The following is a 27,738-nucleotide window of genomic DNA, read 5'->3' on the forward strand; positions in this document are numbered from 1 at the left end:
CCTTGCTCTACCTCGAGATTTCGCCTAATTAAGGTCATATTTTCTTAGGCATATTTTTTAACGATTAAATATAACAATATTTGTAAAAAAAAAAATTCTTAAAAATCGCACCCCCACCCCAAAAAATGCTGTTGTAGTCGCCTGCTATGTTTTGACATCAAAGGTGAGCAAATGAATAGTATTTTTTTTAAGTATAAAAAAGTAACTCGTTCTGACTGAGTCTCGAACTCGATCGCCTGGTTGATTCGGTATCTGATACGTTAAACCTCGCTGCTACACCAGTCTGCCAACCGTATAAGCGAAATGTGTTCTATGTAAGTCGTGAAATTACATTAGTTTAGATAGAGCCGACCGTCGCCGCTAGTAACCGCCACACCCGCGCAAATTAAATACGGTATGCGCGTGCGCTTTAGTTAGATTCATAAAATTAAATTAACGAAAAAATATTATATTTAAATAAAATGATAAATACTTTAAATTAAGTTGTGTATGTAAGCCGTGCATCAGAAACAACGCACAGTTGAAGAACTTTCCCGTAACTCGGTTTTAATTGCATGACGGGAAAGTCCTACAACTGAGTTGTCAGCTTTTTTAATTATTTTTTTATTTTTTGACTTTTCAAATTGGTTGGAAATTAAACGCAAGCAACCAACTTGCAGATCCTTAGACCTAATCTGTCGTACTTATAATTTGTCATTGATTTTTAATACTCAAAATTTTAAGAATGGCTTACGTTTATTATTTATTTACTTTTTAGAATTTATTGGAATAATCTTTTTTTCAGTCTATTTCATAATACATTGCCTCATTTATAATTAAATATTGATAAGCTTACAAAAAAATTATGAAAAACCTTTCGAACCGTATATTCAACCTATTTTCAAACCGTATAAATAATGCAGTATTCAATTTATTTTTTTTTTTTTTTAATAAATTTCCGTTCTTGGTAACTGAAAAAACTTATTAAGTTCTATCAGAAAGTTCCTCTCCAACTAATCCCAAAAATCCGCCTTATAAAACAAACAAAAATGATAGGTTTTTGGAAGAAAAAAATGAAAAATTAATTATCTTATAGCTTCAGAAAATTGTACACGTTATTTACTATAACCAGTAACTTTAGGGATCGGTAATTGTATTTATTCTAATACTTGAGAAAATAGAATTTTACATACTCTAAAAGAAAAATAATCATAGTTAAAGAAAAAATTACATACCAATATTTCGCTAATAATATCCAACCAAATTATATTAATTTGTACAAGTTGTCAGGTACAGCACTTACCTATAACATATAAAAAAATTACCCGGTAAAAATTGTTTATAGCACGTAAACGATTATAATTATAATATAAACAATTTAAATTATATAATTAATCATCTACTTTATAATCCAAAGTTTTCAAATTAAAAAATTACAATATCTAATTGTTTTCTTTAATAATTTTAAAAATAACTAAAAAATAATAAATTAATTAAAAATGTTATACTACAAAAGCTATTTGTCGCTCTTATATAAATTAAGAATCGAACACAAAGTAAAACAAATATAGCCAAACTATAAAAAAAAAGACTGAAAAATGCTACATATTCAAAAAAAAAAGGAAACTAATAAATTAATAGTTATAGGGCTCCATCCCCTGGACCCCATGGACCCCCCTGACTCAGGTGAACCTCTCAGCCACCCAGAGGTTCCCCGAGGCCTACCTCAAGACCGCATAGCTTGCTTTGTTCGCCCTTTTCACAGAGCTCGCATTCCCGTCTAGCCAGAGCGCTCCACCTCCTGGATCTCCGCAGTGTTCGTTACCGTCATGGTTATGAAAATAATATTGATAAATAATGATTACAATATTCAAGGAAAGAGAAACTAAATTACAAAAGATAGAATAGTGATAAGTCTTTGACGACAAAAAATCCATAACTTATTTCTGTTGCCATGGTGACAGAAATATGAAGTAAAAGGATTAATCTTTTTTTTTATTTAAGAATATCTTTAATTCACAATTTTGTCCCCAAGGGGGCTACTGCCTGTCTATAGCTTAAAACCTACCCTGTGATAACACAAATGTATCTTGCAAGTTTGAAAGCAATCGGTCGGTTAGTTCTCGCATGTAACGAGTTTCGGAATAATTGAGATCTAGTGGATCAAGAGTGTACCTGATGCATGCTACAGTTAGCCTTGAACCTATTAACACATTCTCTCTTTTTTTAATAATTAAAATCCGACGAACATTTGCGAATCTATCATGTTAGTATATATTATACGAGCATTCCAACCAACTTACCGAAGTGTTTTCATGGCCGAAAACAACTTGGGTCTGAATGATATGCTCATACTAACTACAACAAAAGAATGATCAATCCCAAAAACCCTTAGATCTCAACTCTGTTTAACAATAATAATTTAGATATAAGTTTTAACAGAAATTATAAGGATATTAATTGATAATTATTTTTTTTAATAACAAAAATTAAAATATTTAATTTTCCGCAATTTTAATAAATATAAATTACACAACCAAGAAATTTTTTATTTAGCAACTCATTATATTAGTTTCAATTATACTTTATTACTTCCTTCTTCGAAGTAAAGGAAGTATTGTGATAGCGAAAAATGTCGGTCTTCAGATTTCAACGGAAATATCCATTTTTACCATCCCTGAATCCATTTTCACTCGTTTCGGTGTGACGTCTGTTCGTACGTATGTATGTATGTGCGTTTGTATCTCACATAACTCAAAAACGATTAGCCGAAGGATGTTAACAATTTGAATTTAGAACTGTTGTAACATCTAGGTGTGCACCTCCCTTTTTGATTGCAATTGAAATTAAAATTTTAATTAATGAAGTATTTGGATCTTAACGGGAAGGAACATCGGTTCGAATCAAACCAGACTTCATCTTTTGTATTTTTTTTAAACTTTTTTCTACTTTTTCTTTCTTTTGATTTAAATATATTGATTTAATAATTATTAACCCGTTATTGTAAAAATGTTTTTACAATAAATAATAATTCAATGATACTGAAAAAAATTATTAGTGAAATAAAGTTTTATGTACTTTTAGAGATGTGTAAATGTAATTTAATAGGCATTACATATGTGTTTATGTAATATATCTGGTGAAACATCTGATTATTCAATATTAATTGAAAATTATAATTTAGAATCGTATTATTTTTGGATTTTCTTAGCAAATTCTTATAAAAATTGTATATTTATTTTTAAAAACAAATCATTTAAGAAAAATAAAATATATTTTTAACCTGTATTAAAATTAAAGTGATTGTTGAAAATGTTTTTCACTTGTGCGTAAATGCACTAGATTTCTGGTTATTCGTATAAATAAAAGTTAATAATAATTAAAATATTTCATTTAGTGAACTCCTTTATACTGGTTACAAATATTAATTTTGACCTTACGGTATAGAATAATCAGTTTTTATTATTGCATTTGATTTAATTTAATGTATTTAAAGAGTAATCAAGGGAATTTTACTCTAACCTAATATTTCAGGTAAGATTGTTGAATTAATAATTGTATAAATATTATATGTTAATAAAAACTAATATTTTAACAATTGGTAACTTTCCACTTTTATTAAAAAATTGGAGGATCGTATCTTACTTTCAAATGAAATAAGTTTAAATAAAGTGCAGCAAAAATGTATATTTGTAATTTAATAGACGAACAAGGAAGTAATTTGATATCCACATCAGATTTTTTCTTATATATTAATACATAATAATATTCATTAAAAATAAAAATAAATTACATAAATAGGTCTGCACGCGTGTGTATAAAAAGAAAATATGTGTGTATATATATATATATATACTATCCGTATGTTCCCTGTACGTTAATATATATATATATAAATATAAACCTAGTAGTTTCTGCGAGTCTGTAATCTTTGATGCAAAACCTACTCAACCGACCCAGCTGAAATTTTACATGGACATCATATTTATTCTTGTAAAGAACATAGGACTACTGTCGTTAAGATATTTTTAACCGTTTCAAGACGGAGGTCATTTTAACGGATTGCGGTAACAACCGGATTATGTTCCTTGCCAATAATCAACTTTACTGTGACCACTTGCAGAATCTGAAATTAAATTTTCCACAAAAAAAATATGTCTTTCACGATATCTCATTTGGTTATCGAAAAAAATAACTTTAAAGGTACGACGGAATATGGCAAACATTCCTTTACACTTTTCTTCACTTTCAAGCGCCTCCAAATTTCACTTAAAGTTGTTTTTTTTATGATAATAAATAATTTACAAAAGCACACGTATATGCTTCAAGTAGCTGGTCTCCCACTTGAAGAAATCAATACTTCTCGTAACAGCAATTGTAAGTGGCTTGCTCAAGAATCTCCATGAAAACAATTTGTATATATACTTGTAAACCCCAGACAGAAATTTAAATATTATATACACGTCTATTCTTTAGATTATGTTGTTCACAAACTGTTCCACATAAACACACAAAAAAAATAAAATAAAAGAATAATAAATGAGATACGAAGTATGGTCATCTCCTCCTCACGGTTTATTGGGTAACGTTAAGAACCGTGCAAAAAACTATTCACCCGTACGAAGGACGGATAACCAGCTAAGATGGAGACCGACTATTATGAAACCGCATACTTCAGATCACTCAAAGTATCGAGTAGTGTGCTGACCAAACTATTACTTTAAAAAAATTACAATTCACTGATAGATCTTATAAATTGCACAAGGCTTTAATTGTTATTTATCAATATTACTCTCGTAAGCATAAGGATAATTAACACAGTAGGCGTCCAGACGGGTGTCAATAGGTGGCTAGAATTGAATAGCGAACGAAGAACCCCGACTGTCTTCGCTCGACCTCTATATATATATATACACACACACACATACACACACACACACACACACACACACACACACACACACATATATATAAAGGGTGTCCCATATAAAACGCAACCCAACCTTATATTGGTAGATATTGAATTAATAAAAAGGCATGTGTAAATGTAAATGTAATTTTTATTATTACCGTCTATTACCTTACATTTAGAGTAAATGTTGGAAGTGGCCCCCATCTTCTTGAATACAAGCTTCAATTCTTTTTACAGCGTTTCTTGCAACTTTTTTCAAAGTTTGTGGCTGGATATTTAATACAGCTTGTTCAATATTGACTTTCAATTGTTCAAGTATTCGTGGTTTGTTGCTGTAGGCTTTTTCTTTGAGGTAACCCCATAGAAAAAAATCCGCCACAGTCTCGTCTGGAGATTTTGGTGGCCACAAGCCTCGACCGATAACACGATTACCGAAGAATTCCTCAACGAAATCAGAAGTTGAACCTGCGTAGTGCGATGTCGCACCGTCATGTTGTAGCCAGCAGTGTCTGTCTTCCTCTTCCAAGAGTGCGATGAACTGAAATGAAATATCCTGATATCGTTCTGCATTAATGGTGTACTCGAAAAAAAATAGAACCGATTATTTTCTTCCGCGATATCGCGCACCACACGCCCAACTTCTGCGGGTGTAATTGTTTTTCGTGATAAACGTGAGGATTTTCAGCACTCCAAATTCTACTGTTTTGGCTGTTTACGTAGCCATCCAAATTAAACCATGCTTGAAAAATAACGTATACATATATATATATATAGTGTGTGTGTGTATGTATGTGTGTGTGTGTGTGTGTGTGTGTGTGTGTGTGTGTGTGTGTGTTTATCAACTAAGATTATATTATAAACTCTAATAACAAAGTAGGTATACATTTTTCTTTTTTGACATCTATCCCACCGTCTTTTTAAACAAATTACTTTTAGTATGTTAATTTAATAAACTGAACACTAAATATTATATATTACTTAAATCCATGATAAGCTAAATAATTTGCATAAATAAAGAGGTAGAAGATTGTTTTCGTTATTTTTACCTTATGGCATAATTCCAAGAAACAATATTAAGGAAATATAATTAGATTAAATAAGGTTTACTTTAGTTTCATGATTTAAAATTAAAAAAAAAAGTCAAATTACTACGTATCAACTTGTATAAGTCAGCACGTTTGTTCAAAATAAATAGATTCTACTCAAATTAAGCACATTAAATTTTTTTTTCATTTTATTTTTTTTTTTAGTAATTTTCATAAAATCATAAACAAGATTAAGTTTCTTTCCTAAGCGTGAATAAATTTTCCCATCTCAAAATAGGTTATATACATAAAAAAATTATATTATAACATTATTATATAACAAAAATCGTAAAATTATATATACATGAATCGTAATTATATTTGAAGTTAAATATAAATTACTTAGAAAGTATAATAAAAAAAGAGGTATACAAGAATTAAGCTTTAATAGAAAATTGATGAAAAGCATTTCTTCAATTTGTAAGATTTATAATACACACCAACGAATAATACAAATAAAAGGCGAGAAATAATGCAGAAGAAGAAACATTTCTATATTGTTTTATTATTAAAATGAAGAAATAGCTAAATTAAATTGAATTACACAAAATAAAAAAAAATCCCTTTAGGCCATCAGAAGGGGGAGGAGTTTTCACCAGTGTTAAGTAGGGGATAAAAAAGAGTACCACCTTAAAGTTAAGATAAACTTCAAATTTACTCAATATGACAATGGTTGAATGGGAAATAAATTTCACATGTTTAGCATACGCCAAGCCCCATCTTCTTACAATTCCAGCAACATTTTGGTCACCCCTTGCCGTAACAGTTGGTCATATTAAAAATTGTTACAGACAAACGTTTTAAGTAATGTTTAGAGGACTAATGACCACTTTAAACCGATTCGATACTGCGACTATTAAGGGAGGAATGATTTTTTTTTTGTCTTCGAAACCCCATTTTTTCCACCCTATGGGTCAATGGTTAGTGATATCAAAAACCTTTACTTACATAAGTTACTTATGTAAGTAACCTTTACTTACATAAGTTATCCAAAGAATAGTAGGAACTTCAAAGGAATTCGATATTATACTTAATAGGAAAGTTATAGCGATATTTTTTTTTCGAAAAAGTCCTCCCATTTCCACTCCCATGATCCGATTTTTCCATTTATCGAACTCAACCGATATTTTGGGTCTATATTTTATGTATCAATTTGAAAGTGATTGGCGCAAAATTGCGGCAGTTATCGTGTCCACAAGAAAGTGAAATATATATATATATATATATATATATAGCATAATAAACTTTTGAACTGACGGTGGTTTTGAGGTTTGGGAGATGTGAAACGCGAAGAAATGTCAAAATTTTACGGAATTCGAATCATGGTACCCGTTATAATAGGTAGCTTTCTTATGAAATCTACCTAAAAAAATTTTGTAAAAAATTGAACAGATTTTTTGTTTAGAAATATATTTTGGAGACTTAAAATGAGCATAGAGCTTAATTAAGTTTGCACTACGGCTACCATGCTAATTTCAAAAACATCGCGGCGCTCGTTACTTCTCATCAGTTCATAGGTTGAGTGAATCTTACAGTTTTTTACTTTCCCGTCTAGATAGCATAACAATAGACGTATAGCTCTAGAAGAGAAAGTATTATAATCGGTTTAATTTGGGCATATACAGTTTTCACTGGATCTTGACGTTTTGACACCTAAGGAAGCCAAAAATCCGATGGAAATCTTCCATATGTTAATGTTCGTATGTACGAATGTATGTTCAGTGTGGGCCTCTCTAAATCACCTTATATTTCCAGAACTACTGGACCGATTTTGACAAAACTTGATCAGATAACTTCTATATAAGGGGCATTGATGCCATTAAATGTTCAACTTAAAAAGTTGAAGTGCTGAGGCTGTAGAGCAAGGTCAGCCTTGCTGACCTTGCTCTACATATCTTGAGATTTCGCCTAACTAAGATCATATTTTTCTTAGGCACAACTGTTAACGTTTAAAAAACAACAATATTTGCAAAATCGCACTCCCACCCCAAAAAAAAAATGCTGTTGTAGTCGTCTACTATGTTGTGACGTCACAGATGAGCGGTAGAATTAAATAAGTTAATAATATTTAAGATTAAAAAAGTAACTTGGTCTGGCTGGGTCTCGAACTCGATCGCCCGGTTGACTCAGTACCTAGTGCGTTAAGACTCGCGGCTACTCAAGTCTGCTGTACGTACAAGCTAAATTTGTTCTATGAAAGTAGTGAAATTATATATTAGTTTAGATAGTCTCGACCGTTGCCGCTCGTACCGCCACCCCCGTGTGAATTAAATACGGTATGCGCGAGCGCTTTAGTTAGAATCATTAAATTAAATAATCGGAAAATATTGTTTTAAATAAAATGATAAATATTTTTAATTAAGTTGCGTGTGTAAGCTATGCATCAGACACAAGCCTCAGATTTTCCCGGAACGCGCTTTAGCCGCATGACAAGGGAAAGTCCTACAACTGAGCTATCAGCTTTTTTTATCGTACATCGCTTTCCTTTTTCGTATTTTCTCATTCCTTGAAGTTATCTATACGCTCATCTTTTTGCTAACTAGATTTTCGTTTACACAGTTTTGTTCTACCTCCAGAAGTAAAGTGTTGAACTAATTTATGTTGAATGTTGTAATAGATGACTGTAGCCTGGCTAATGAAATAGAACAACTGAATTTGAGTATTATAATTTTGCAACTAAGTTATCTAAAAAAAACAAAAAAACTTAATCTACACCAAATAAAAATCTGTTTTATTATACTTTTATAATAAATTAACTTTATAAGAAAATTTCCTTGTATTTACGAACAAATTTGTTTTATCATTTGTATTTTGAATAATCAACTGCCACAAAAAGCTAAAAATTAAATTTCTTAGTATTATATACACATTTATTTTTTATATATTATAGTCACATTTATATTTAGCAATGTAATAGAACACTGCTAAGAGTGTCTTATTATGTGTAGCAGGATTATAATAAATAATGTTTTGCTTGTTTATCGATAACACATGGAAACAATAAAGGATTAAAAAAACACCTTTAAAAATCAATATAATTTTATTTCACAAATATAAGCATATAAGAGGATTAAATTAAACATTATAACTTCTTATTATTATGTTAATGTAAAGTGTAACATCCTGAAAAGTTTTCCAATTGTATAGTCAAACAGTAACGAATGAATTAGAGCATGCGCGATTCGCCAGTACAGTCACGTTCCGGGACTGAAGTTAGTAGTATAAACAGCGTATGTACAGTCACTTATTGTGTATTTATGGGAGTGAGTCACTTTTAATATGATTAGACTATATCTCCGTAACCCTCAGGGTTAGTCTAGTGGTTAAACTCGTCATAGCAAAATCAGCTGATTTTCGAAGTTGAGAAGGTTCGAGTCCTTCTAAAAGCAATTGTTTTTATATGGATTTGAATGCTAGACTTCAGATAACCGATGTTCTTTGGTGATCGGGTTTCAATTAACCACACATCTCAGGAATGGTCGACAGAGACTATACAAAACTAACTTCACCTATATTCATTACATATCATCCTCTGAAGTAATACCTTACGGTGTTTTCAAAGGCTACACAGAAAAAAAGAGACTGTACCTCTGTGAGTTCAATATAGTTAACTCTGAAATATGTTTTTCAATATCAAGCATATCATAGTTATATTAATTAAATAAACTACAGTAAATACCCCTGGTTATAATAAAACATAAAAAAAGAGTCAAAAACTCACACTAAAAATAATCTAAATATCGTGAATCAACAGATAGATAGATAGATAGATAGATAGATAGATAGACAGATAGATAGATTCCTGTTTTCTCTCGGAAATGTAAAATATATACTTCTGCTAAAAGCCACCGTGGTTTTAATATTTTCATAATTTATAAAAATGAATGTTTTTTGTTTGTCCTGTATGCGTTCCTATACTATTCATCCGGCTGAAATTAAACTTTCGTGAGTTTTTGTACGCACGCCCGTGAAGGTTTCTGAATTAGTTTGGAACCGCTAGGTGGCGCGGAGGTCAAGATGTTTCGGAAAATGTATTTATGGTCCGATTTGGCTCATATTCATAATATGAATTAGTTACGAGGAAGAAATATTTTTTGCAAAAATTGGACCCCGCTAGGTGGCGCTGGGGTCGAGATATTTTTAAAAATGTTATTGCTAGTCTGATTTTTGTCATATTCAGAATATAAATTAGTTATGTGAAAAAAAAATATTTTTGTGAAAAAGGGAAGAATGGAAAGAAGTGAAGGGGTGAAGATTGAAAGAGGAAAAAAAGGAAAGGTTAAATTTTGTAATGTTCCGTAATGTTTAATGTTTTATCAAATTTTCATTTGTCTTCGTTTAATCTATATACTCAAATCTAACAAGAGCGAAGTATTGCCAGATCAACTAGTTACTTTATACAATAACTAGTATTAGTTATTGTATTAAGTGCAATAACTAATTGTATTAAGTACATATCGTAACGTTTAAAAAACCAAACATTTATAGTTCTTAACGATAGCGCATCATTTTCTTATGGGGTTTGGTGTATTTAAACAGAAGGCTACAATTTACGTTGTACGGAATGTACTTGATTATAAATCTCATATCAATAATGATAAGAAACAATTTTTAAAATACAACATTTTTTGCTTGAGGATATCACCACATAAGCTTATGCGTGGGATATGGAAATGGAAATTTGTAGCGTATGAAAAATGCTGTGCCTGACCGGGACTCGAACCCGGGACCCACGAATGAAAGATCGAGACGCTACCATTCCGCCACGGTCAATAAACATTATTTCAATTCTTTAAAAAAGCACATTTTTTAGTGTTTGTAATAAAACTCTCAAGTTCTGTTAATAAATAAAGTATTTTTATACGATAATTGGAGAAGAAAATGTCTTCTTTTTTTTGTAAAGGTTCAATATCACCAAGGTAATCCATAATTTAATACATGTTAGACATGTTTTGTGGGAACTTGTAACTGCGTAAAAATGCTGAATAAAAACCGTGTTTCCGTGCTTTTACTACTATTATTATTCTAATATAAACGACGCATTCTTTCTGCTTAAACCGATTCTTAATAAAATAACATACTAAACAACAGACTTTAATTTAGAGCATATTATGACTATAATCAAATCGTTTCTCACACCCACTATTGTTTGAACCATCTGCTGGACTGCTCCTTATCAGTATCTCTTCATTCTTCACGCTATCTGTCCAAAGAATCTTAAACATTCATTTACAGTATCACATGTCAAAATCTTAACGTCAATCCTTTCCATTTTTTCAAGGATATACAACATTGATGCACGCCCATTAAGTACAATAATTCTGTACAAAGCTTTTAACAAAATACTTTTTTTTTAAAGAAAATTCTATTGTTGTTAATAAACTTCTCCTCTTGTAAAACACTTCCTTTGATTATTATTATATTTTAGCCTTTATAACCCCTGTATACCTTCTACCTGATGTTATAATACTGCCTAAATATTTAAAATTAGTAGCTTACGTTACTTTCTCCCCTTTAACTCAGACTTCCTCCGCCGTCTGTTTTTCATCTTTCGTACACTTTATAAATTGTTTCCACTGTTTATTTCCATTTCAGTTGTACTATCTAAAATTATGTTTACATCGGTTACATCGCATGTTCTTTATTGTTTGTTTCCTTAAAAGGCATAAACCATCACAGGATTGTATTTTAATATTACGGAAGATAATATAAAAGAAAGCACACTTGCTAAAATTACCACATAAAATATAAACTTATTTTAATCTATATAAAACATTATGTTAGTCTTAAGATTAAGATTAATATAAAAATATTTAAGATTTTAAGATTTTTAATATAAAGATATTAAGATTATATTAATCATAGTAATTTAACAAAGCTAATCGATAAGATATTTAGCATATAATATTAAGCATATAGCATATAGCATATAATAAAAATAATTAATCTGCAAAACAGCATTTAGTTCTTTTTATTAATTACTTAAAAAAAGTATTCTCTAAAAATGCAGGAACGGAATATTAAAAAATTAAGATGTTAAAAATGAACAGATGTTTAAAAAAAAGACGCTGATTCTGAAAAAATTCCGTATTTCAGTTTCTTTTAACCAAATTATATGACATATATCTAACAAAGAATTAGAGGGTTTTTTTTAATATAAGAGAAAAAAAAACGTATGATTTTTTACTTCCTTGTATGAAGTAAAGGAAATATTGTGATCGCGAAAAAATTCGATATTCATATTTCAACGGAAATATCCATTTTGACCGTCCCTGAATCGATTTTAACTAGTTTCGATTTGACGTCTGTACGTATGTAATTTATCTCACATAACTCAAAAACGATGAGCCGTAGGATGTTAAAATTTTGGATTTAGCACTGTTGTAACATCTAGTTGTGCACCTCCCTTTTTGATTGCAATCGAAATTAAAATTAAATTTTAATTAATGAAATATTTGGATCTTAAAAGGAAGGCACATAAGTTAGAATCAGACTTAATCTCCTTTTGTTTTTTTTTTTAACTTTTCTTCTTTTTTAATTTAAATATATTAATTTAATAATTATTAACCCGTGATTATAAAAAAATTACAATAAAGAATAATTCAATGATGATAAAAAAATGATTAATGAAATAAAAATAATAATAGAACAGTATTTTTTAAACAATTAAAAATAACAAAAAGCAACAAATATAATATAATCAAAATATTTTCATTACTTTTAATTTTAAAATTTAACAATTATTACATTTATTTATTGGTTATTTAATAGATATTTATATAATTTTTTTTTACTTTTCAGTGCATTTTTATATTTGTTAATATATTTTTTTTTTGTGTGTAAAATTCTCAATTTGATTTAATTCTTATTTTTTACTTTTTAGAGTGTTTTTTTTTTTAAATTTGTTTCTTTTTTTTATTAATGTTAATATTAATATTAGTTAAATAAAGGCTTTTTTTTAAAAATAATTTTTTATATATAATCAAATATAGTTTTGTAATTGTTTTTTTTTGTAATTTTTTTAAAACTAAAAATAAAAGCTTTTAAAAAAGTAAAAATATTTATTTTTACACATCGAAGTTACATACATGTACCAAATTTCAATCATTTTCATACGATAGTTCACGAGAAATGAAAATTTTCAACTAAATGCATGAATTTAGCGTAGGCGTAGGGCGTGGTGGCGTGGGGGTGGGTCATATCAAATTCCGACACCGTAGTGCTGTATTGTCATCGAAGTTACATACGTACACCAAATTTCATTGATTTTCATACGATAGATCAAAAGATATAGCAGTTGCAAGATTTAATTATTCCTAAAGCGAGTTAAATAAAAGCTTTTAAAAATATTTTTTCATAAAAACTTATAAATAAATATTAATGGTACTTCAGGGCGTCTTCGATGGGTTCACTATCATCAGAGACGTAATTTCAAGATTTGTGTTTAACAAATAAAAAAAGAATATTATTTCAATTTAATTAGAAAAATTAAAACCAATATCAATGTTAATTAGATGTAATACAAAAAAGTTTTAAATATAACTGATTTAACACATTATTTTATATTGTATATTAGGAAATGTGCATCTAATGATGACGGATCCACCAAAAACGCATTAAAGTAACATTAAACGATAATTTTTTTTTTTTTCATTTGACTGTAATTAATAATACCGTGAAAATAAATATGTAAGATGTAACATAAAAAATTTGTGTATAATAAATTTAAATAAACGGAAAATAACTTAAATATTTAACCAAGTTAATAAATTATAAACAATTCTAATAGAATAAAAAAAATTAACACATTAAAAAAAAAATGATACGGTATTTCCAGGAAGAAATTCAAAGCATTCCCAAGAAAAGAATCGGAAATTCCTTTCTCATTCGCATTATAAAGTGTTAAGTTATTTCAGCACTACACACACACACACACACATATATATATATATATATATATATATATATATATATATTTCTCTCCATGTCAGAATGAATTACTAAAACTATGTATATTAGTATGTTATAAATAAAACACGCAAATAACGTTATTTATAAAAAAAAAGTTAATTTTGAAATTGATTTAACATATTTTATGTAACGATGAAATAACAAACGCATCCATCTTTTTTAATACTACTTTATCGATAGGCATTTCTAAATATAAAATAAAATTTGACCCAGATAAGCAAATTTTAAACGGATATTATTAAATATTTAAAGAATTATTCATTGTATCTTTGAAAGACTAATTTAATATTGAAAAATGCAAATTAGAAATTAGATACGGTAATATGAATATATATATATATATATATATATATATATATATATATAGGTTAAAGAATTTAATGAATTCTTAAATCTACTATGTAAATGTCGTAGGCGAATTGAAAAATCAGGCTTATTGTAAAGAGCGCCGTGATTTTACAAAGCAGCCGGCAAATTGGAAAATTATCTAGCAATTTCTAATCAGCCTGATTTTTTCAGGCTTTTAATGAGCTTATACAACTTTAGGTTAATTAGAAAATGTGCAATAATTTGCTCATTAAAGAGAAATAGAGGTCCAATGTAAATACTATAATAATAAATATCTCTTTTTCCTGTTTAGCCTCCGGGAATTACCGTTCAGGTATTACTTCAGAGGATGAATGAGGATGATACGTCTGAGTGTAAATGAAGTGTATTCATTTACAGTCTCAGTTCGATTCCTGAGGTGTGGTTAATTGAAACCCAACCACCAAAGAACATCGGTATCCAAGATCTACTATTCAAATCAGTAGAAAAGTAACTGCCTTTACTACTAGACTTAGACTTATATTCGAGTTTAATAATTATTAATAAATGAATATATTTAATTAAAAAATGGAAATTAAGTCGAATTTGAACTGATGTGCATTCTCGTTATAAGATTCAAATATTTCATTAATTAAAATTTTATTTGGCTATAACTCTGGAACCAATGAAAATAAACACCACTTATGATATATAGTTGAAAAGGTCACAATGAGGACTTCTTACTGCAGTTAAGAAAAAGTCCAAAATCCAAATTTTTTTGGGGGGTTTTTTTGGGACATTTTTGGTCTAGTTGATTGCAATCAAAACGGGAGGTGCACAACTACATGTTACAAAGTCCTAAATCCAAAATGTCAACATTCTACGGCTAATAGTTTTTGAGTTATGTGAGATATATACGTACGTACGTACAGAAGTCACGCCAAAACTAGTCAAAATAGATTCATGGATGTTCAAAATGGATATTTCCGTTGAAATCTGAAAACCGAAATTTTTGCGATCACAGAACTTCCTTTACTTCGTACAAGGAAGTAAAAGTACATTCATAATTGTTCGAGAATAGGATTGTCGACATTTCGAGTGAGCATTATGAAAATATAGTTTACCATATCGTCTAAAATCCGGTACCTATGTTTTTTTTGGTAATTAAACTTAAATTATCCTAAATACGATTATCTTAAACAAGTCACTGCCGACTAAACTACTGATAACTAAAGAAAAAGATTGATTAAACATTAAAATGATCTGAATAATTTATTGCTAAGAAATACCACGCAGGATAAAATTAATATAATGCGAAACTTTATGAAGAAAAAGAAGAAAAAATTGACAAGAAAACAGGAAACGAGAACATAAATGTTTACTTCTATATTTTTTAAAATTTTGAATGTTTATAAGTACAACAGACGTGAAAGGTAAACAGTATTTTAAACGTTAAATCTAGTGCAAGTACAGTCGTATCAAAGTGAAAAGTAAAAGTTATAAAATTTGTCCGAAGCTTTATTAATAATAAATCCGCATTACCTTATAAGTAAAAAATCTGATGTGGACACCACATGACGTCCTTGTATACCTATTAAATTACATATACACATTTTTTTAAAATGAAAAGCACATAAAATTTTATTTCATTAATAACTTCTGATGTTTTTTCATATCTTTTTTTATCGTTATTATTGAATTTTTATTTATCGTAAACTTTTTTTTACAGTCAGAGATTAATAATTATTAATAAATCAATATATTTAAAATAAAAAAAAAGGAGATGAAATCTGATTCAAACCGATGTGCCTTCCCCTTGTAAGATCCAAACATTTCATTAATTAAAATTTTATTTAGTTATAGCTCTGGAAGCAATGAAAATAAGTACCACTTATGATATATAGTTGAAAAGCTCTCAATGACGGCTTATTAAGAAAACGTTTTGGACACTTTGGTTCAATCGATTGCAATCAAAATGAGAGGTGCGCAACTAGATGTTACAACAGTCTTAAATCCAAAATTTCAGCATCCTACGGCTCATCATTTTTGAGTTATGCGACATAACTCAAATATTATACATACATACGTAGGTTCAGACGTCACGTCGAAAGTAGTCAAAATGGATTCAAGGATGATCAAAATGGATATTTCCGTTGAAATCTAATTGTCGAAATTTTTCGCGATCACAATACTTCCTTTACTTCGTACAAGGAAGTAAAAATGAATATTGTTTTTTATTCACACCTTTTTAAGTGCGTGTAAATAATGATACCGATGAGTATTTGTGTATTCATTAAATACTGATAAATAAAAGAAATGCTGAATAAGATAAAATGGCTTATCCGCTACTTTTTGTTTATTCAGATCTTTATAAACCCATTCTCTCAAACTATTGACACTAAAAGTTTTATTCTTTTATCATAAAAGAGTTGTATAATCATTCTAAACTTAAAAAAAGCGTAAACAAATGTAACACCCAAACGCATTACCCTCCTACTTGAATAGTCAGGTAAAATATTGTTATTTTTTGTTTTGATATGCAAATTAAAACTATTCAAACTTATTCATATTTATGTTGTAGACGAATTGAAAAATTAGGCTTATTGTAAAGGGCTAACGACATTTCGCAACGTGCCCGGCAAACTGGAGAATTATCTAGCAATTTCTAATCAGCCTGATATCTTTCAGGCTTATTGTAATAACCACCGGGTTTCGTCTAGTTGTGAACTCTTCATCGCAAATCAGATGATTTCGAAGTCGAAAGTTCTAAGGTTTAAATTCTAGTAAAGACATTTGTTACGTTTATACCGATTTGAATACTACATCGTCAGCACCGGTGTTCTTTGGTGGTCGGGTCTCAATTAACCATACATCTCAGGAATGGTCAACCTGAGATTTTACAAGACTACACTTCATTTACATTCATACATATCATCCTCAATCATCCTCTGAAGTATTATCTAAACGGTAGTTACCGGAGGCTAAACAGGAAAAATAAAGACAAGACTTTTAATAATAGGGAAGTAGCCATGATGGGTCATATTATTAATATGACCATCATCAAAGTAATCTGTTACATTGATATAAACTGCATATAGTCAATAATCACTTAAAATTAAGTAAAAGAAATACTTATATTGATAAGTACAATGTACAAAAATACTTACGACTATCAGTAAATTCTCTTAAACAAAACTAAATATTTATTTATCTTGTATAAAGTTCCACTTACTAACAATTTTCAAATATAATTTCTAGTACTTTCGGAGTTGCTACTCCATCATCAGGGATTTCTTACAAGATGTTAATTCAAAATTGATAAGTCATATGTATAATTATATTTAAATTAAAATTATTACGTTCATATAAATAGGTCGTTAAGAAATAAAAAATAATTTATACGTCAATAAGATTGTAACCTCATGTAAGATGTTTACGCCTATTCGCTTTAGCTATCTCATGAGAATTTTTTTTTATTTATCTACTTATGAGAAAATACTTAACCAATTCGTTATTTACTTTCTTAATAAGAATATGCAGTTCAGTAATTGGTAGAGTTTATTCATATCACAAGTGGTATTACTTTATTAATTAGGGAAATAATTTCATATTCCAATTATCTACATATAAAGTGTTTCAATAAGAACCGGTATTTTAAATCACACCCCAATTTCGAATTATAAAATTCTAAGCCGTTATATTTGATAACTGACTTAGTGAGAAGTAGACGTTAGAAATTCCACGTTACACGTTAGAGCAACTTTTATTTACTGTAAATCCTCATTACAAAAATGGGAAGCGTTTGGCGGAAACGATACAGTTAAAAGGGGAAGTACATAACTGTTGTAACATCTTATGTTACAACAGTCCTGCATCCAAAATTTAACTTCCTACGGCCAATCGTTTTTTAGTTATGCGAGATACTTACGCGCGTATGTACAGACGTCACGCCGAAACTAGGCAAAATAGATTCAGGGATGGTCAAAATGGATATTTCCGTTGAAATCTGCAAACCGAAATTTTTCGTGATACAATACTTCCTTTACTTTGTACAAGGAAGTAAAAAAGGAAGAATGTAAATCCAGAAAATCGGTGGTCGGGATCAGAATAATGATTATCAGTTTCTATTATTTCTTCTCTTACTTTTTTATCCTAAAATATAGTTCGAAAAAAGAAAATTATTTAATATCGTAAACAATATAATTTAAAGAGATGTTTGTATGTTTTTTTGTTTAATAACATTAATAAAATTAATGAATCAATCATACATACGAAATAGCGACTAGTTAACGCCTAGTCTGACTTTTTCATTTTGATTAAATTTTGTAAGAATTAATGTATATTTATAAAAATCTACTAGAAATAAAGTGACAGATATGATGAATTATAATAAATACAATTTTAATAAATTATTCGAGTGGTGATGTAAGATAGATTATGGTAATCAGGTTGACCGGTGGTTGCGACCGAGAATTAAAATTTCGATATATAAATTTCTCTTCCTTATTTTTTAATTTAAAATGTGAACAATATAAATGAAAATATTGTTTTGGCATCCATAGTGACGGAATACAACAAATTAGAAAAACTTATAAAAGTTTTAGTTGTAATAGCAATGAAACAAGCTGGAAAAATATTACACAACTTTCCCGGCTACTAATAATAAAATTAAAAGAGTTAGAGCTAAAAAACAAAACCCAGAAGAATATATATTTTTAAGAGGAAATGATTTCCTATTTCCTTTATTTCGAAGAACGTAGAAACAACACCTGGTTATATTTCACTTGATAGAAACGTCCATCTAGGAAGCTACATCTTAAATTAGTACAAAAGGTCAGAGTGCCAGACCTTGTCAAAGGCCTATTGTAATCTTCTTAGACTCCCGAACAGTACTTTTTCTCGTGAAGGCTTCTGCTAATTACGAGCCTGAGTGTTTGATCGTTTGCGGAATGCCAAACAGGCAAACTCTTCCGAAGGAACAACCTTTCTAACACCGTCGATAGAGTAGTCAACAGGTTTATTGGCCTGTATGAAGTCACATCATGTACCGGTTTGCCAGGTTTCTGGACCATGATTATTTGTGAAATTATCCACTCTGTTGGGAAGTATGTTCTCCAGAGAATGACATTAAATAGCTGTGTTATATACACAACGGCTTTGGAAGGAAGCATAAAGAGCATTTTTTGGGGATTAAATCAACCAGGGCAGGGCTCATCTGTGATAACATGAATTCTGCTGTAGAGAAATCCCTATGGGAGATCCTGTAGGGGATATTCCATATTCCATAGGGATCCCCTGTAGGGGAAACCTATATACCCCCAGGCTATCCCTGGGAATCGGGCTATCCTAAGAAGCAACGATTTTTTCTTCACGAGAACTTCGTGTTTTAAGCGGTTGCAAGACATCGCTCAAATAAGTGAAAGATATTACAGCCTTCTCCTTGTCACTCTTAACCCAAGATCCATAAACGTTTTCAACGGAGGATATGAGGATGGAGGTTAATGGAAGCTCCTCGTACCCATCCATAAGGAGTGATTGTCTCTACGTAAAGGCGATGGGCTTTCAATATAACCCTTAAATGTCTCTTTCAACAGCCGTTTCAACTTACGAGCGGTCGTTTCCTGAATATATCCTATCCTCGACTCTCCTGAAACGATACCACCTTCTCCGAGACTCCTTTACGTAACAATATGGTCACCATTCTTGGGTGGCCTGTATTCGTTCGACCTTCACGTTTAATTTCCGGTGTCGATCGTCAACCAGAATTAAGGTCAAGTTTTCGATATCATCGAAGGCTCTCAACCGATAAGGCACTACGAACTAATCCGTTTTTGGTTTTTTGGTCTTGATTAATCAGTTTTATCTTAAAACGTAAAGATTTGGAAAATAAAACCGATACCAATTTTTTGAAATGATCTCCATATTTTCCCTTTTAATATAATAGATATGCTAGCTATATTCGCCGGGAAAGTAAAAATAAATTAATAACGCTGTGCAAAACAGTGCTGAAACAGCAAACGAATTCTAAAAGCAATTTTTTTTCAATTTTTACATTTAAATAAAAATAAAACTTATTTTTATTGAATGGGGTTTGAATCCCGGTCAGGTATGGCATCTTTTCATATGTTACCAATTTCCACCGGACTAATGACCATAGCTGTTGTTGCCCGCTCTTTCATGAGAAAAATAAAAAATAAAACTATTGCCATTTATTATTATCTCATATGATCAATTATTGAGTTTTTTTAATTAATATTCTTTTCAATTATTGAACAGCTAACAATATATTAACTTCAATTTATAAAAGTTTTACTTTTGCGAAATCAATTTTATGTTTTTTTGGATGTAGTAACTTTTATTTATAAGAAAAAAGTTGTAGAAACAAAATTAACGATAAAAAAATAATAAAAAATCCTACAACAAATCTGCAAATACGTAAATTATTCAAAATATTCTTCTTCCCTGTATACATAACATTCCGCTCGATCTAAAATTCCTTTAGCTCTCTCCATCAGGTTTCTCTCATATTACTTCACCGGCATTCCAAATTATCTAAAGTAACTTTTCCCTGGTACTAAATTTTTGTTCGATGACTTCGAATATTAAAGTTTTCATATGACCACACAATGTCATTAGGGTCACATGATCTTAAAATAGATTAAAATTACAACATTCTTCCGTCAGTTTTTTGATTTTTATCTAAATCATTCTTCAACTCGTTTTATTATTTTTTTTACAGACTTTTTCAAGAAAAGTATGGTATTACGTTTGGTCGTACGCGGTGGGATTGGGGGGTGAAATCTAATTTTCGTTACTGTTTTGAAACATGAGAAGTACGAAAATACCATTTACTTAAATTGGAATGTATGTATTTATATATATATGTACAAAATTTTGTGGCTAGAAAATCACCAAAACTAATAAATCAATTTTATTAAATTTAGATATTTTGCTGTAATAGCGTATTTAAACTTTTGCATATGAGAATTTTATGAAGATTGGTTGAGTAGTTTTTCAGTTACATTCAATTTAAGGTCAACAACAAAGGAAACTTCAAATTGAGGTTATGTTGACGTCATGTATTTCTCACTCGCGCTTATGTAGTAAGTCTCAGTGGTGAATGAGTTTAATTTTTATATCTATGTATAGGATCTACTCGTTATCGATCGTATGTTGTGTGTTATACTCTGAAAATCAGAACGTTTCTGACTGTGAAATACTGAGGGCATCGGTAACGAAAATAAGTCTTGCGCAGAACTGCGCAAGTTTTTTTTCCTACGTACTGACATTTAAATATAACAAAGTAAATGTACGCTACAAAAAAAAAAAAAACGTTTTTGCCATTCAAATGTTTCGGACTGGACAAATAATTTTCCCGTAACTTATTGGAAATTAAATTCAGGAACCTATTTAAACAGTTTTTCAAGTCAACATATAAAATTATTAGTTTTGCCTCTATCACCAAACCGAATCCAAAAATTTCAATATATCCTCATTTTAGCAGAAATAAAACAGTAATATTTCGCAATCCGAATTTTGAAGGCAAATCGTTTCCGGAGTTACATCAAATTTTTATTTATTTTCACTAGTAAGATATGCAAAAACATTATCCCACTTTCTTCTTGAAACAGTCCCGCGTATTTATAGTTTAAATTGTAATTTATATCAGATGAAAATTTTTGTTTTAATTTGAAAAGTATAAAGCTGTAAGCTTTTGTTATGGAAGGTATTGTGATTTATAAGTTACTAAATACGCGGTTGGTTACCTTAGAAACCTGAATATAATATTAGTTACTATTTTGCCCATATGGTCATTTACTTTATGTACATTTCATCGGCGATACATTAAAAGGTAGTAAATTCTTTTTTATCTATACTATTATATAAACAGGAAAGGGTTTTTTGGTTGGGGATAAACCATAAAACTACCCGATATATCGTTAATAAATTTTTATCTATGTTTCTTGGCATAACTGAGAAGGTTTTTGGATGTATTTCAACTCGAAAAAATAATATATATATATATTTAGTAATGGAGGTTAACCGGTTGAAGCAAAAACGTTAATGAATTGTGAACTGTGAGTGTCTATCACTGTATGAGCTGGGTTTGAACTGATTGATTATCAACATCTTTGATTTTTTGTTTCAATCCGCGTTTCAAGGATTAAAATTGATTTTGAATTTTTTTGAAACCCTGTTATTTTTTTAATTTCTCTGAAACAAATGAGGAAATCAAACTGACTTTTTACGAGTATAATCTTAATGTCAATAAACCGATTTCTAGAGTTTCTAAAATTCGACCTTGAGAGGAGATGAAGAAAGGTAAAAATATTTTTGAGCCATAATTGTAAATTTTCCCAATCCCCCCATTATAGTAAACGAGATATTTAATAGATTTGAGCTTGCAAATACTCTTGAGATAAATATTTAAAAACCATTTTCGGTTTTTTTTAATTCCGATTTTTTTTAGGGGGATTTGCAATTTTTTGCGTTGTGGCTCAACCACCACAGCCACTGCCATTGTTACTTTATGTGCAACTGGCTGCACCTGCCTCCAGTTATTTGACTAATAAACATAAAAAGACTGATCGTGATCGCTACGGAAAACGCAAGTAACCATATAACGAGGGGGAAGCTGTGACGGGGAGCTAGTATACTATATGTATAATTTTTTTTTAATACAATTCTTAAAGATAATTTTATAAATTAATAAATCTAAAAATAGAGTTAAATATGGAACATAAAAAGCATCATTAAAAAATCTGATGTGAACACCACATGACTTTCTTGTACTCTATTAAATTATATATATATATATATTTTAAATGGAAAGTACATAAAATTTTATTTTATTAATAACTTCTGATTTTTTCATTTTTTTTTCAATCAGAGATTGATAATTATTAGTAAATCAATATATTTAAATGAAAAAAAAGTTACAAAAAACGAGATGAAGTCGAATTCAAATCGATGTTCGATTAGAAGGATTCGCCTTCCCCTTGTAAGATACATATATTCATTAATTAAAATTTTATCTGGCTATAACTCTGGAACCAATGAAAGTAAGTACCACATATATATCGTTGAAAAGCTCTCAATGAGGACTTATTAGTTCAGTTACGAAAAAGTTCAAAATCCAAATATTTTGAATTTTGGGCTTTTTTGGACACTATTGCTCCAGGTAGATTGCAATGAAAAGGGGAGGTACAAAACTAGATGTTACAACAGTCTTAAATATAAAATTTTAACATCCTACAGCTAATCGTTTTAGAGTGAAGCAGGAAACACAAGTACGTACGTACAGACGTCACGACGAAACTAGTCAAAATGGATATTTCCGTTGAAATCTGAAAACCGAAATTTTCCGCGATCACAATTTTTCCTTTACTTCGTACAAGGAAGTAAAAAGATACCAGCCTCCGTGGAGCGAGTGGTAGCGACTTGGCCTTTCATCCGGTGATCCCGGGTTCGAATCTCGATCAGGCATGGCATTTTTCATACGCTACTAAATTCCATTTCCCACACACAAGCTTAAGTAGCGATATCCAAAATAAAAGGCTCGAAATACGTAATATAGAAAGAAATTTAATGTTTGAAATATATATATATATTTTGTTCTAATTTCAGTCATCCGCACCAATCAACATTATAATTATTAGTCATTTATGTATAGGTTAATTTGAAAAATGTATGTTTGCCTAATTTTAACACAAAATAGGCTGACTGATACATTAAAATTTATTACAAATATATATATATAATACATATATTCCTGAGTACATTCATTGTCTGTTTATTTTATTTGAATAAGTATAAACAAAATGTTACTTTAAAATATAACATCCTTAAGACCTATACAAACATTTGTAATTTAAAAATACTACGCTATACTATATTATATACAAAAGAGAGCACTCCACTGTTGTTTATTTCGTTAAATAAACACATTTAACTAAAAATATAAATTCAGTTTACTTAACAATCTCCTTCTAACTCAAGTAGTTCGTTTTTTTGTAAACGAAAAATTAAAAAAAAAAAAAAAAGAGTTAAAAAAAATAAAATACAATCAAAATGAAGTAATTTCAATGTATCATAAAAACAACGTTCCGTTCTCTTTTTTAATTTTAAAGTTATTTTATTGTATATTTAATGTAATTTCAGTTATAATAATGGAATCAGTTACAATAAAAAAGACTTTAAAAAAAAAAAAAAAGAAATTTGTTTCTAGGAAATACTCCAACGCCTTTTTTGATTTTATTTTTGTTAGCTCTTTTTTAAGATTTTAGTTTTTCAACAAAACGAGCTACTTGAGTTAAAAAAGGTGTTTTAGTAAACTAATAATGTAATTTTATAAATTTATACAAGATCATTTAAATAAATTTTATTTATTTATACGATAAATTAACCTTTATGTTTATAATACAATTAAGAAAGTTTAAAAAATGATCAAGTTAAATAGTTACAAAAATGCATAAGAATAAAAAACAAACCGTATGGGAAAAAACTTGAGTTTTTTAAATTTATTTTCACGCATTGCGTGATGATCATGTTACATAATATAATATATTAATAAAAAAAGCCGTCACACATCTGGCCTACAGCTAAGCCTACACGTGTTAATAATTTACAAGGCCTTTCTAGTAAACACAAAAATGTTTACTTTTAAAATAACAATAATGATAGTAAAATTTCAACAACAAAAACTGATAATAAACGAAAAACCGTTGTAAATAAATATATTTTATATAGATAATAAAAAAGTAATTTGAAAACATTAACGAAAATCTATTGTAAATATGATTTAAATTTTCTATTAAAAACAAATTTAAAAAAAAAAATATTATACCTTCATATAAAGGACATGCAGTAAAAAGATAAAATTATTTAATAATTTAGTAGTTGAAATCATTAAAATTCATAACTGGTTCATTTAGATGTTAGAGTAACCATATCAGTGCGAGTAGCAATCGTTCATACAGGCTGAGAACACAACTTCTAAAAAGAGCGCTGAATACATAAAGTTTCGAATTAAAAAAAAAAATTATTGTTGCAAATAATAACTAATTATAAGAGTTAATTAATTTTTCGTAATGCAATTTTAAAAAGACAAACACAACAAATTATTTCCTAAAAATTGTTAATTCTCGTTTAACCTGAAATTTCGTTTTAACTTTAAGTTAATTATTATAATAATGTTCTGTTTTTAAAGTAAAGTTTTTGAAACATCTAAATCTAGAACTTATAAAACCGACTAGTTTTACAATTGATTATTAATTACCGTCAACTTATTTAGAATTCAACCGGGCTGATCTCGTCGTTACAAATCAACACCTGATTTTATGTTCTCTTTAATTCAATTTTTTTTTTTACAGAGATTAATAAATCAATATATTTAAAATAAATAAAAAAAAATTTTTTAATATTTACATGAAGTCGTTTTAACAGCTGATTTTCAAAATCGAAGATTCTGAAGTTCAAATCCTTGTAAAAGACAGTTACTATTATATGGATTTCAATACTTGACAAAAGGTACCAGTATAATTTGGTGGTTGAGGTTCAATTAACTACACAACTCAGGAATGAGTTGGTACGACCTGAGTCCGTACAAGACTACGCCTTATTAACATATCATCCTAATATCATTGAGGCTTGTGAGGACGGGATGGTTAATGTTCACTCTCACTCTCTCTCTCTCTTTTCCTGTTTAGCCTCCGGTAACTACCGTTCAGATAATTCTTCAGAGGATGAATGAGGATGATATGTATGAGTGTAAATGAAGTGTAGTCTTGTACATTCTCAGTTCGACCATTCCTGAGATGTGTGGTTAATTGAAACCCAACCACCAAAGAACACCGGTATCCACGATCTAGTATTTAAACCCGTGTAAAAATAACTGGCTTTACTAGGACTTGAACGCTGCAATTCTCGACTTTCCAAATCAGCTGATTTGGGAAGACGAGTTAACCACTAGACCAACCCGATGGGTTTGGTTACTGTTCACTAGTTGAACAGATTGCAACGTATACATTACGAAATAAATCTGATGTGAACACTTCACGACATCCTTGTACGTCTATTGAATTACATATACACATTTTTTGCTGCGGTTCATTTAAACTTATTTCATTTGAAAGTAAGATACGATCCTCCAATTCATTAATAAAGTGGACAGTTACACAATTGCATTGTGGTGGATATTACATTGAATCACATTTTTTTGTGGTGCCGTATCAGCATTTTATATTAGTTTACATATTAATTTTGTTTCACGTCGCGCAAGTAGTTACCTGATGTAAGTTAGAACGTGTCAAATTCGTAACCATGCACACATCGTTTCAAATCCGACTTCATGTAAATATTTTTTTTATTTTTTATTTATTTTAAATATATTGATTTATTAACAATTATTAACCTCTGTAAAAAAATGTTGAATTAAAGAGAACATAAATTTTCCTCTCCCTAATATCTTGTGATTTTTTTTTCATAATTTTTTTTTCAATCACAGGTTAATAATTATAAATAAATCAATATATTTAAATTAAAAAAAAACTTTAAATAAATTAAATAGTAAAAAAAAAAGGAGATGAAGTCTGATTCGAACAGATGTGCCTTCCCTTTTAAGATCCAAATATTTCATTAATTATAATTTTATTTGGCTATAACTCTGGAACCAAAGAAAATAAGTACCACTTATGAAAAGCTCTAATGAGGGCTTATTACTATACTTAAGAAAAACTCCAAATTCCAATTTTTTTTTAGATTTTGGGCGTTTTTGGATACTTTTGGTCCAATCGATTGCAATCAAAAGAAAAAGTGCACAACTTGATGTTACAACAGTCCTAAATCTAAAATTTCAACATTCTACAGCTAATTTTTTTGACTTATGCGAGATACATGCGTACAGACGTACGTATGTACAGACGTCACGCCTAAACTAGTCAAAATGGTTATTTCCGTTGAAATCTGAAAACTGAAATTTTTCGCGATCTTCCTTTATTTCGTACAAGTAAGTAAAAAGAAAAGTTATTTATAATGTCTTAGGAATCACATCATGTCTCCCTATCATAACATTAGCTCTAGGAGAGGCCACACAGAAAGATAAAGACAAAATTACAGTTAAAGATTACGTTTGGGAGGAATCCCGAATTATGATATATTTCTATCTGTTATCCAAAAGGTTCGAATCGTTAATTTTAAATCAAGCTTAGCATTTTTCAAAGGCTGAAAAACTCATAACATTTAAAAACAGAAAACATGTTTTGTATAAACCGGGTGTTAGACAAGTTACTTTAATAGACCAGCAATCATTATTTCAATAAATAATTGTAGGAAAAATTAATTTTGTTAATCATAACAAAATTTTCTTTAAAAGTTAACATATTATAATAACGTTTAAAATCCTAAAAACACGCTCAAAAAACTCGTACTGAGTTGAACAAAATAAAATATTGTCAACCAATAAGAATTTATTATTCTATATGAGAT

The 27,738-nt window shown here is 29.4% G+C and overlaps 1 protein-coding gene across 3 annotated transcripts in view; it reads right to left on the minus strand.

The window, feature by feature from the left end:
* The window catches only part of zormin, a 513,722-nt gene that overhangs the window by 261,897 nt on the left and 224,087 nt on the right, over positions 1-27,738 (minus strand). The gene's annotated exons all lie outside the window — the stretch shown is intronic.

This window comes from Lycorma delicatula, chromosome 8 (assembly GCF_047948215.1).
Source record: "Lycorma delicatula isolate Av1 chromosome 8, ASM4794821v1, whole genome shotgun sequence".
In the NCBI taxonomy this organism is placed as follows: Eukaryota; Metazoa; Arthropoda; class Insecta; order Hemiptera; family Fulgoridae; genus Lycorma; species Lycorma delicatula.